Raw genomic sequence first — 10,240 nt, 5'->3', positions numbered from 1 at the left:
AAAGAAAGAAAGAAACTATCCAAAATGAAACTTAGAAAAAAAAAATTTAAGTGAAAATAGTATTAGTGAACTATGGAATAACTTAAATAAGTAGCCTACTCTACAGGTAATTGGAGACCCTGAAAATAAGGAGAAACTGGGGACAGAAAATACATGAAGAAATAATGGCTAAAAAATGTTCAAACTATAAACCCATAAACTATAAACCTACAGATCTGTGATTAAAAATAAATGTGGTCTTGGGACTTCCCTGGTGGTCCAGTGGCTAAGACTCCACACTTCCAATGTAGGGGGCCCGGGTTCGATCCCCGGATAGGGAAACAGACCCACATGCGTGCCGCACCTAAGAGTTTGCTTGCTGCAGCTAAAGATCCCACATGCCACAGCTAAGACCTGATGCAGCCAAATAAATAAATACAAAAAAAAAAAGCTTTAAAAAAAATAAAATAAATGTGGTCTCAACACTCCAAATGAAAGGCAGAGATTGTCATAATAAATAGAAAAAGCAAGACCCAACCACACACTGCCTACAAGATATACACGTTAAACATAAATACAGTTGACTCTTGAACAACTCAGGTTTGAACTATGCAGGTCCACTTATACTCAGATTTTTTTCAATAAATACGTACTACGTACTACAGTCCTACACGATCTAAGGTTGGTTAAATCCATGGTTGCAGAATCACAGATACAGAGGGCCAACTGTGAAGTTATATGGGGATTTTCAGTAGCACTCCTGTGTTGTTCAAGATTAAAAGTAAAAAGATAGAAAAAATAGATTAAAAGTAAAAAGACAGAAAAAGACATACTCTGGTAACACTAGTCAAAAGAAAGCTGGAGCAGCTATATTAATAGCAAAGTAGATTTCAGAGCAAAGAATATTATTGAAATAAAGAAGGTAATTTCACAATGGTAAAGGAGTCAATCAAAACGCACAATCCTCAGTATATGCAACTAATAACAGAGCTTCAAAATACGTGAAGTAGGACGTCCCTGGTGGCACAGTGGTTGAGAGTCCACCTGCTGATGCAGGGGACACGGGTTTGTGCCCCGGTCCGGGAAGATCCCACATGCCGCGGAGCGGCTGGGCCCATGAGCCATGGCCGCTGAGCCTGTGCTCCGCAACGGGAGAGGCCACAACAGTGAGAGGCCCGCATACCGCAAAAAAAAAAAAAAAAAAGTTAAGTAAAAACTGATAGAACTTCTAGAAGAAACAGACAAATCAACAACTATAGTTGGAGATTTCAATAACCCACTCTCAATATTACTGATAGGACAGGTAGGAAGAAAACCAGCAAGGATAGAATAGACTTGAACAACACTTTCAATCAATTTGAACTGACTGACATTTATGGAACACTTCACCTTTCTTCACACTCCACCTTGATTTTTTCGGACAACAGTAACATATTCATGCCTTTTTTTTTTTTTTTTTTTTTTTTATGGTATGTGGGCCTCTCACTGCCGCGGCCTCTCCCGTTCTCCCATTGCGGAGCACAGCCTCCGGACACGCAGGCCCAGCGGCCACGGCTCACCGGCCCAGCCGCTCTGCAGCATGTGGGATCCTCCTGGACCGGGGCACGAACCCGTGTCCCCTGCATCGGCATGCGGACTCTCAACCACTGCGCCACCAGGGAAACCCCATACTCATGCCTTTTAAGTGCACATGAAACATTTCCCAAGATAGGCTATACTAGGTTATAGAAAAAATCTTGTTAAATTTAAGATGATTCAATCATACAAAGTAAACATATACTTAAGCCACAATGGAATGAAAGTAGAAACAAGTAACAGAAAGATCTTTGGAAAACTCCCAAATATTTAGAAACACACTTTTGGTTATTCCCTGGCAGTCCACTCGTTAGGACTCAGCACTTTCACTGCTGTGGACTGGGTTCAATACCTGGTCGGGGAACTAAGATCCTGAAAGCCGCCTGGCGTGGCCTAAATAAATAAATAAATAAAAATAAAAACAATAAAAACACACTTTTACATAGCCCACAGGTCAAAGAAGAAATCAAAAGGGAATTTCAAAGTATTTTGAACTGAATTAAAATGAAAACATAACATAGCAGAACTTCTGGAATATTTTCGTTTGTTTTGTTTTCTACTTCTGGAATATTGTTAGAGTAGTATTTGGGAGAAACTAATAGCACTAAATGCCTATACTAGAAATGAATAAAAGGTCTCAAATTAATCAGTTTCTGCCTTAGGGAACTAGGAAAAGAAGAGCAAACTAAACCCAAAATAAACAAAAGAAAGACCATAATAAAGATCAAAACAGAAATCAATGAAATAGAACACAGAAGAATAAAGTCATCAACCAGCGTTTGCTATGTGCCAGGCCCAGTATTAGGTCCTGAGCATACACATAGGGTCCCATGCTTTGAGGATAACTCAACTAGTAGGTTAGATGGACATTAACTAAAAAATAAGCACATCAGAATGCTAATAACATTATCATGATGGAATGCTCAAGGTGCCCACCCTACCTCTGAGAGAAGCCATTATGGGTGCTTAGGGAAGGGGAGGTGAGAATGGTGGATGAGTTTAGGCTCTAAAGATGCAGACCTTCATCTAAAGATGTGTGACCTTGGGCAAATAATCTAACCTTGATTGTCTTCCTGTTCTATAACATGGATATAAAAAATGTCCCTGTCCTGCATAGGGCTGTTATAAGGATTAAAGAATGCCTAGCACATAGCAAATCCCCATCAAATGTCAGATACCATCATAAAGACACAGGTTCTGGGACTTCCCTGGCTGTCCAGTGGTTAAGACTCCACTGCAGGGGCCCAGATTTGATTCCTGGTTGGTTGGGGAACTAAGATCCCATCCATCAGAGGGAAAGACATGCATAAAGACAGAAAGTGGTGAAAAACAGAAGTAACAGCCAGGAAGGGCTCCCGCTCCCCAGTAAACTGCACTCATGTCTTAGTATTATCCAGTTAAGTAGACATAGGCTCATAGCAGGTTTATAATTTGTTACAACTGCAACAGTTTTTATGGTGTAGTGGGTACTAAATAGCTGAATACAAAGTATAAATAGCTAATTTTCTCAAGGCATGGCATGATGTGGGTTGAGCACAGGCTCTGCAGTCAATTGCCTTGTTCGGATGCATGCTCTGCCACTTACTGGCTATATAACTCGTGCCAAGTTCCTCAACGCCAACTTCAGTCTCCTCTGCAAAATGGGCACAAAGGGTACCTACTTTACAAGGGTACATAGAATATTAGATGAAATAATGTACATATCTTACCACACTGCCTTGTTCAAAGGAAGGTAATAGTATATCATGACACCGTTTTGGGTTCAAATCCTGCTTCTATTACTAGTTAGGTGATCTTGGGCAATACTAATCCCTGCATCTTCTCCCCTTTTCTCTCCTGAACAGGTAGCGTTCTGAGTGAGATGAGCCTGGTTTAGTAGATCATTTATCTGTGGTGGCAGACTTTATTAAACAAAACTTTAATGGATACTATATCCCTAGTTGTTTGCTTTTAAGTCAGAGAATTTTCTCACAAGCTCACTGTACTTAGGAGACTGTAAGCTTTTTTTTTACAAAAATTAACTTTAAATTCTCATTACAACTCCAAGAGGTACTTTTATTGTCCCCATTCTATGCATAAGGAAACTGAGGCAGAGAGGTTAAGTAGCTTGCCCAAGGTCACAGGGACTACAAGTGGTGTCAGGATTCAAACCCAGGCAATCTGTTTAGCAACTACTGCTGTGACTATTAAGGCCTACATGGAGAAAAAAGCCAGAATAACCTGTTTGTAAAAAGTCTACAGGTAGGTATGTTGCAACCTGAAGTTCACCAAAGGATGCGACCTAGAATACTTGCTGACAGCTTTGCTTCAGCTACACTTGGACACCAGGAGAAATGGATGTATTCCCCACCTAGCACTCAGCCCTACCCTGAGAATTTACACTAAAAACATTGTTCAGATTTTACTGTGGATCTACCAACCAGAGTGTTCATGTGGGAATGATGCCAAGACGTGCGCTGGACACAGGGCTAACCCTGGGGATACAGGACCAGTCCACTTCCTAGTTGTAGATTTGGGCAATTATTTAGCCTTTCTCCTCCTGGGTTTTCCTATCAAAGCAGACAGATTAATACCCACTTCAGGGCTGTGATTAACACATGCCAAGTGCTTAGAAGAACCTGGCACAGGTAAGCACTATAAGTGTTGCTACTTGCTTAGGTAAAGCAACCCAGGTTCTCCAATAATCATGGCCACAAACTAGCTCCTATTATTTACCCTCTTGTCTCTGAACGCTGTAAAACTGTACATCTGGACATTACATGTGTTTGGGCCACAACCCACCAAACCCCCAAACCCCCCCCTTAAACCTGACCCCAATGGATTCTAAATTGGTTATTCTACCTCATGTTGTAAAATTCACTTAATAGCCCCATCCAAGATCTAGACTCTGCCTTCTAGATGGTTCCCTGCTAGTCCCCATCCTTCAATCTTATGACTTCCCTGTTGTGACTCAAGCATAGCCCTTTGACACAGAAGCAGAGGATTAACTAACTACCCCAACAGCTGCTTTTAACTTTTTAACATCTGCACCAAATCTTGTACAATGGTTAGGTCTCATCAGCATCAAGACCTCTCATTCAACACCCATGTCCAGTGGCCTAATGTATAAATCTGTAAGACCATACCTTAAGCCACCTATTTACAACTGGTTAGGAAACCATTTTCCCAAGTAGTAGTACACAAATGCCAATATTAAACCCAAGAGCTCAGGGCCTTTAATTAGTGCAGAATCAGTCAGGTATTAACTGCTTGAACAAGCAGCTTCATTTATAGAATACTCATTTAGCAGTCATATTTGCATAGAAAGAACCACACAGGGAATTCCCTGGTGTTTTCACTGAAGGGGGACCAGGTTTGATCCCTGGTTGGGGGGCTTAAGATCCTGCAAGCCACATGGTGCGGCCAAAAAAAAGAACCACACAATTATGTATATAGTCAACTTTATTATAATTCACGAGTACATTAGAAACTGACATGGATCTCTTTATTAAGACATGTAGATTCTCATGGGCACCTGCTCTCCACTTTTAAGAAAATCCAGTTTACTTGAGAATGGCCAAGATCTTAGTATCAGTACATCAAGTTTCCACCTCATAGGAAACCTGAAAGGGTCTCTTGGGACTCCCAGGTCACTGTACTGTCCAGACTTGCCCACACTCAAGTGTCTTCTGGAATTCCTTCTAAATTTCAAAAGGCACCTGGGCAACAGAACACTACTACTCTGCTGGTGTTTAAGGTGCAATTCCAGGGTTAAACATTGTGCCGCAACTTTCAAATTGCCCAGGCTTATCTTCCAAAAACAGTGTATTACTCACTTTACTAATCTCCCTGCCAAATAAAGGCCCCCAAAGCACTGTTAACTGCACAAGTCTGGCAAGGCTCCTCTTCTCTCCTGAATGAAAAGGACAAAAAAGAATTAGATTCATACATAACCATCTTAGTTCACTTTTAAATTTTGGTATACTAGATGTCTCTCTGCATGGTTTGTCTCCTCAGTCATTGTCCACAGGACTCTGAGAAGCTGTAGGAATATGCAGGCGCAGACTCAAGGCCCGGCTTCATCTCCAACGTTGTGGAAAGGGACTGTACGTCATGGGGCAGAGCCCTACGCTCCCCTACGCCACCAGGACAGAGCCCGGGGAGTGACCTCCCGGGGTATCCACGTTGGAATGTCTGACTGAACAGAGTTACTGTAAGTTCCCATACAAACAAGTTTCGCTCTGAGAGCGGACAAAGTACAACAAAGTTAGCCTAGGTACCCAATTAACACACTTGACTATATAGTACTGTACTGTAATATAGTTTTATAATACTTTTCACACAAATATATAAAAAACAAATACAAAAAAATTAACATTTTAAATCTTACAGTACACCTTGAAAAGTACAACAGCTAGCATACAGGAGCTGGCCTCGAGTGAACAGGCCATGAGTTACTGACTGGAGGGAGAGGAGGTGGGAGATGGTAGAGCTGAAGGACCAGCAATAGGAGACGGAGGGCAAGCTGCAACTTCACTCATGCCTGACGCTGATGGCACAGGTTCTGGTCCCTTGCTGGATTCAACTCTTATCTACCCTCCTGAAAAAACGATCCAGTGATATCTGGGTACTAGCTCTTTTTCTCATCAGATGACACAGTAGCACTGCATCGCATTCTGAATGGTTGCTGCAACTTTCGTGTACCATTCTACATCCAGGTCCTCTGCCTCAAAAACTAACAGTGCCTCCTCAAATAAAGAAAACCCCCTTACCACTTCCTGCATCATGAATCTTTCATTCTTCAGCAGTACCACCTACGTCACTGCTGCTTTTATGCTTGTTTCCAGACATCCTGGGCTTAAAATACAGATACTGTCCTAGTGTACTCCATGCAGTACTGTAAAGTATACTAAAACACAACCACTTGTAGAGGATGCACGCATGTGACTGTAAGGCCTGGCCGTAAAGGATGGCACCGTGAAACACAGCTTTAAATTAGCTTTATTTGGGAGCGCTACCGGGCGAGGTTCGCTGGTCCGAAGGGCAGGGCCAGAGAAGTCGCGCCCGGTTGAGGGCTTGGGTGGGATTTATAGGGGGTAGAAAGGAAAGGGTGGGGCAGATGGTTCTTGGCGTAGATTAGCCCTCATTTGGCGGTTTTCTTCGGGTGCTGTGGCAATATCGGACACCAGTTGCATCAATTGTAGGATTGTTAGTTCCGCCCCTCTCAAGAGGGGGAAGGCTGAAAGTCCCCGGGCTGATGCAACCGAATCAGCAACTGAATTTGTTTGCATCACCTGCCTCGGGCCAGCTGACCTTACAGTGACAATGTACACCAGACACCTGAATTAACTTACATGACTGGACATGTGCACACATGTTTGCATCTTAAGGTCTGCATGTAGAGGACTTACTGTACCCCTGTTTTCAAGACATTTGATTTCCCCTCATCCCATACTACATGTAGATTTGAGGGAAGTTCAAGTCCACAAGGATTAGCAACTGTTTCTAATAACTTCCCAAAGTTATGCTTTATCTATCATAGTTACTGTCATTGTAGACATATGCTCCGCATATGCTGGCGCAACTTAACCCCCCCGCATCACAGAAATGAACTGTACAAGAGACCAAACCCTTAGTTCCCCTGGAAAGATCGAGAGGGTACACACATTACATGGCTCATGGGACAGTTTGCTGTCTTTGGTTAAGTCATTCAAAATTGTTCCATTTGCAAAACAGAAATCTCTCCTCTATCATGAGTATTAAAGATGTGAAGATAAACTTTAAAAAGCCACCTTCCTGGAACGAGTATACATCTAAGAAACTGTCAACATGCCTACAAAAAAAAGTAGCAAAATATCTAGATGCATTAAACGGCAGCATCTTCATGAAAGGGAACTGAGCTCAAAATGATCAAATGTCTTATGCAAAATGTTGGCAGGCAAACACTGATAGGCCAAAAGGAAATCGTACATTTACTTACCCCGAATCAGATTATTTGGAATCCCAAACGAATGCTGCAAAACAAGGCAGGTAAGAGCTTTAATCCAGTAGTACACCCAAACTCATTACAACAAATTTTTCATTCACTTCGGATCAACCTAGATTCAGATATGCTGCTCTAGAGAGCTGTTTCCTGCATGGTTTGTCTCCTCAGTCATTGTCCACAGGACTCTGAGAAGCTGTAGGAATATGCAGGCGCAGACTCAAGGCCCGGCTTCATCTCCAACGTTGTGGAAAGGGACTGTACGTCATGGGGCAGAGCCCTACGCTCCCCTACGCCACCAGGACAGAGCCCGGGGAGAGTGACCTCCCGGGGTATCCACGTTGGTCACTATACTTTAGAAATTAACTTCACCAAGTTCACAGCTACTTCTCAAGAGTATCCATAAGGGACTAGATCCCAATCACCCCAGAGTGTCAACAAGAGTTGAGCTCAAGACTAACCAGCAGACACATCAATAATCTGAATTTTCAACCAGGTACTCCAAAGACATCTAGGAACCCCAACAGGCGATTAGCTTGCTGCCAGAGAACAGCAAATAACAAACAGCCGTTATGACCCCAATAAAGGCTCCTACCTTTAACCCGATTGCCTGAAATAAAAAAATTGCCCCAAAAGAAAAACTAAATGGCAGCAGAATTAAGAATAACCCGAATCGGGAACAAAATGGCCTGCACTCAACTCCACTGAAGACACTAACGCGCCTCCTAAGAAGCAGCATAATGGCGCAACAGAAAATGAGGGCGGGCGCTGCGCACTTAGCTTGTGGGCGCGGAGGGTCGCGCCCTGCAGGCCTGGGAATTCCCGCGCTAGCGACCCTTGGTCACGGCCAAGACCCACGGCCGGCGAGGCCTCCCCCGCCCACACCCGACCCGGCCCCATTTTTGCGAGTAAGGGTAGTCAGCATGGACACCGAAGATTTGGAATCATTCTAAATAGTATGATCCCCACAGAAAAGGCTGAGTAGCGGACCCAGTACCAGACAAAACGCTGAGGAAGCAGGCATCTAACCACACTCACCTAACACCCAAAGCGCACGACAATAGGCTTCACCGAAAAGACCAAACCCTCTCAAGCCATCGGTATTTATACCGTCTTAAGCCCTGGGAAGTCAAGAAATCTCTAGTGCGCCTGCGTCAGGTCATGCGCAGTTAGGGAGTTAGAAATTCGCTAAGGGTGCTGGGACTCCACTGCAATGTTAAGCCCCACCCCTACCTGGCGTAGAGGCATCTCGCGATACTAGAGACTTCGCGCGGGACCTTGAAAGTGCAAGTTATAGAAAGGGAGGTTTTGAAGTATTTAGGCTGATGGGTACGTGCTGGATCGGGTATTTACGGCTCTACGATCAGTTCACCAATCTGGAGGATAAGCCGTTAAATAAAGTCAAAAAACCTTTGGATTAATAAGTGTTTTGAATAGAAGAGGCATTTATGCCTTATCTGAAAAAAAAAACACAGAAAGAAAAAGGCATCTAGAGAAATGCAGTCTCAAAAGGGATTGAATCTACCCTGTTACGTGTGAAATAAACATTTGATAAATGGCGTTGGTAAATAAGTCGGAAGTACTAAACTGTACACTTAAAAATGGTTAAACTGGTAAATTTTACGTTACGTGTATTTTAACACATATAGACACCTAATATAAAGAAGGCAAGCAAAGAACCCTGAAGATAAATGTTACATGTGAAATGCTGCAAATGCGATAGAACTTCGAATAAATGTTAGATAAATTGACATAGAGCCATCACAGCTCTGCTATAACGAGTAGAAACATGGTGTTCCTCCTATAAGATTTTGTGCTGGGTGCTTTAAATACATTATTTACCATCACAGCAATTCTAAGACACTGGTATTATTACCCAGTTAAAAAAAATTTTTTTAATACCATGCATTTTCTTTCTTTCTTGCATTTATTTTTGGCTGTGATGGGTCTTCCTTGCTGCGCGCAGGCTTTCTCTAGTTGTGGCGAGTGGGGGCTACTCTTCATTGCGGTGCACGGGGTTCTCACTGCGGTGGCTTCTCTTGTTGTGGAGCATGGGCTCTAGGTTCACGGGCTTCAGTAGTTGTGGCTCGTGGGCTCTAGAGCGCAGGCTCAGTAGTTGTGGTGCACAGACTTAGTTGCTCTGCGGCAATGTGGGATCTTCCTGGACCAAGACTCGAACCTGTGTCCCCTGAACTGGCAGGTGGATTCTTAACCACTGCGCCACCAGGGAAGCCCTATTACCCAGGTTTTAAGATGCGAAACAGGCCCAGAGCAGTGGTTCTCTAAGTGTAGTTGGCCAACTGTGGGGTCCCTGAAACTCTTTTGGGGGTTCATGAGGTCAAAACTATTTCATAATAATACTTAGACTTTTTCTGCCTCCTTCACTATGTTGAGTCTACACTGATGTAAAATGAAGTTGTGGGTTAAACTGCTGGTGTCTTAGTTTGCTTCAAAGCCCTGTCACCAAACTGTACTGGTGGTCATTGTATTCATCAACACAAATTTACAATTAAAAAAAAAGTTTCACCGAAGGGCGTCCTTGATGAAGAAGTAAAAATCATTAATTTTACTAATTCTTGCCTTTTGAGTATCTGTCTTTTATTATTTATTTATTTATTTGGCTGCGTTGGGTCTTCGTTGCTATGCACGGGCTTTCTCTAGTTGTGGTGAGCAGGGGCTACTCTTTGTTGTGATACGCAGGCTTCTCATTGCAGTGGCTTCCCT

At 43.0% G+C, this 10,240-nt stretch overlaps 1 long non-coding RNA gene across 1 annotated transcript; it reads right to left on the bottom strand.

Annotated features, from left to right (window-relative positions):
• Positions 1 to 4,977: 4,977 nt before the first annotated feature.
• On the bottom strand, positions 4,978 to 8,585 carry LOC307047871. Its single transcript, XR_013810693.1, has 3 exons — positions 8,555 to 8,585; positions 7,514 to 7,547; positions 4,978 to 5,446 (listed from the first exon to the last, which is right to left on the bottom strand). It is a non-coding gene; the product is annotated as an uncharacterized lncRNA (long non-coding RNA).
• Between the last annotated feature and the right edge of the window lie 1,655 nt (positions 8,586 to 10,240).

This window comes from Hyperoodon ampullatus (assembly GCF_949752795.1).
Source record: "Hyperoodon ampullatus genome assembly, chromosome: 2".
In the NCBI taxonomy this organism is placed as follows: Eukaryota; Metazoa; Chordata; class Mammalia; order Artiodactyla; family Ziphiidae; genus Hyperoodon; species Hyperoodon ampullatus.
This window is presented reverse-complemented; position numbering and strand designations above follow the sequence as displayed.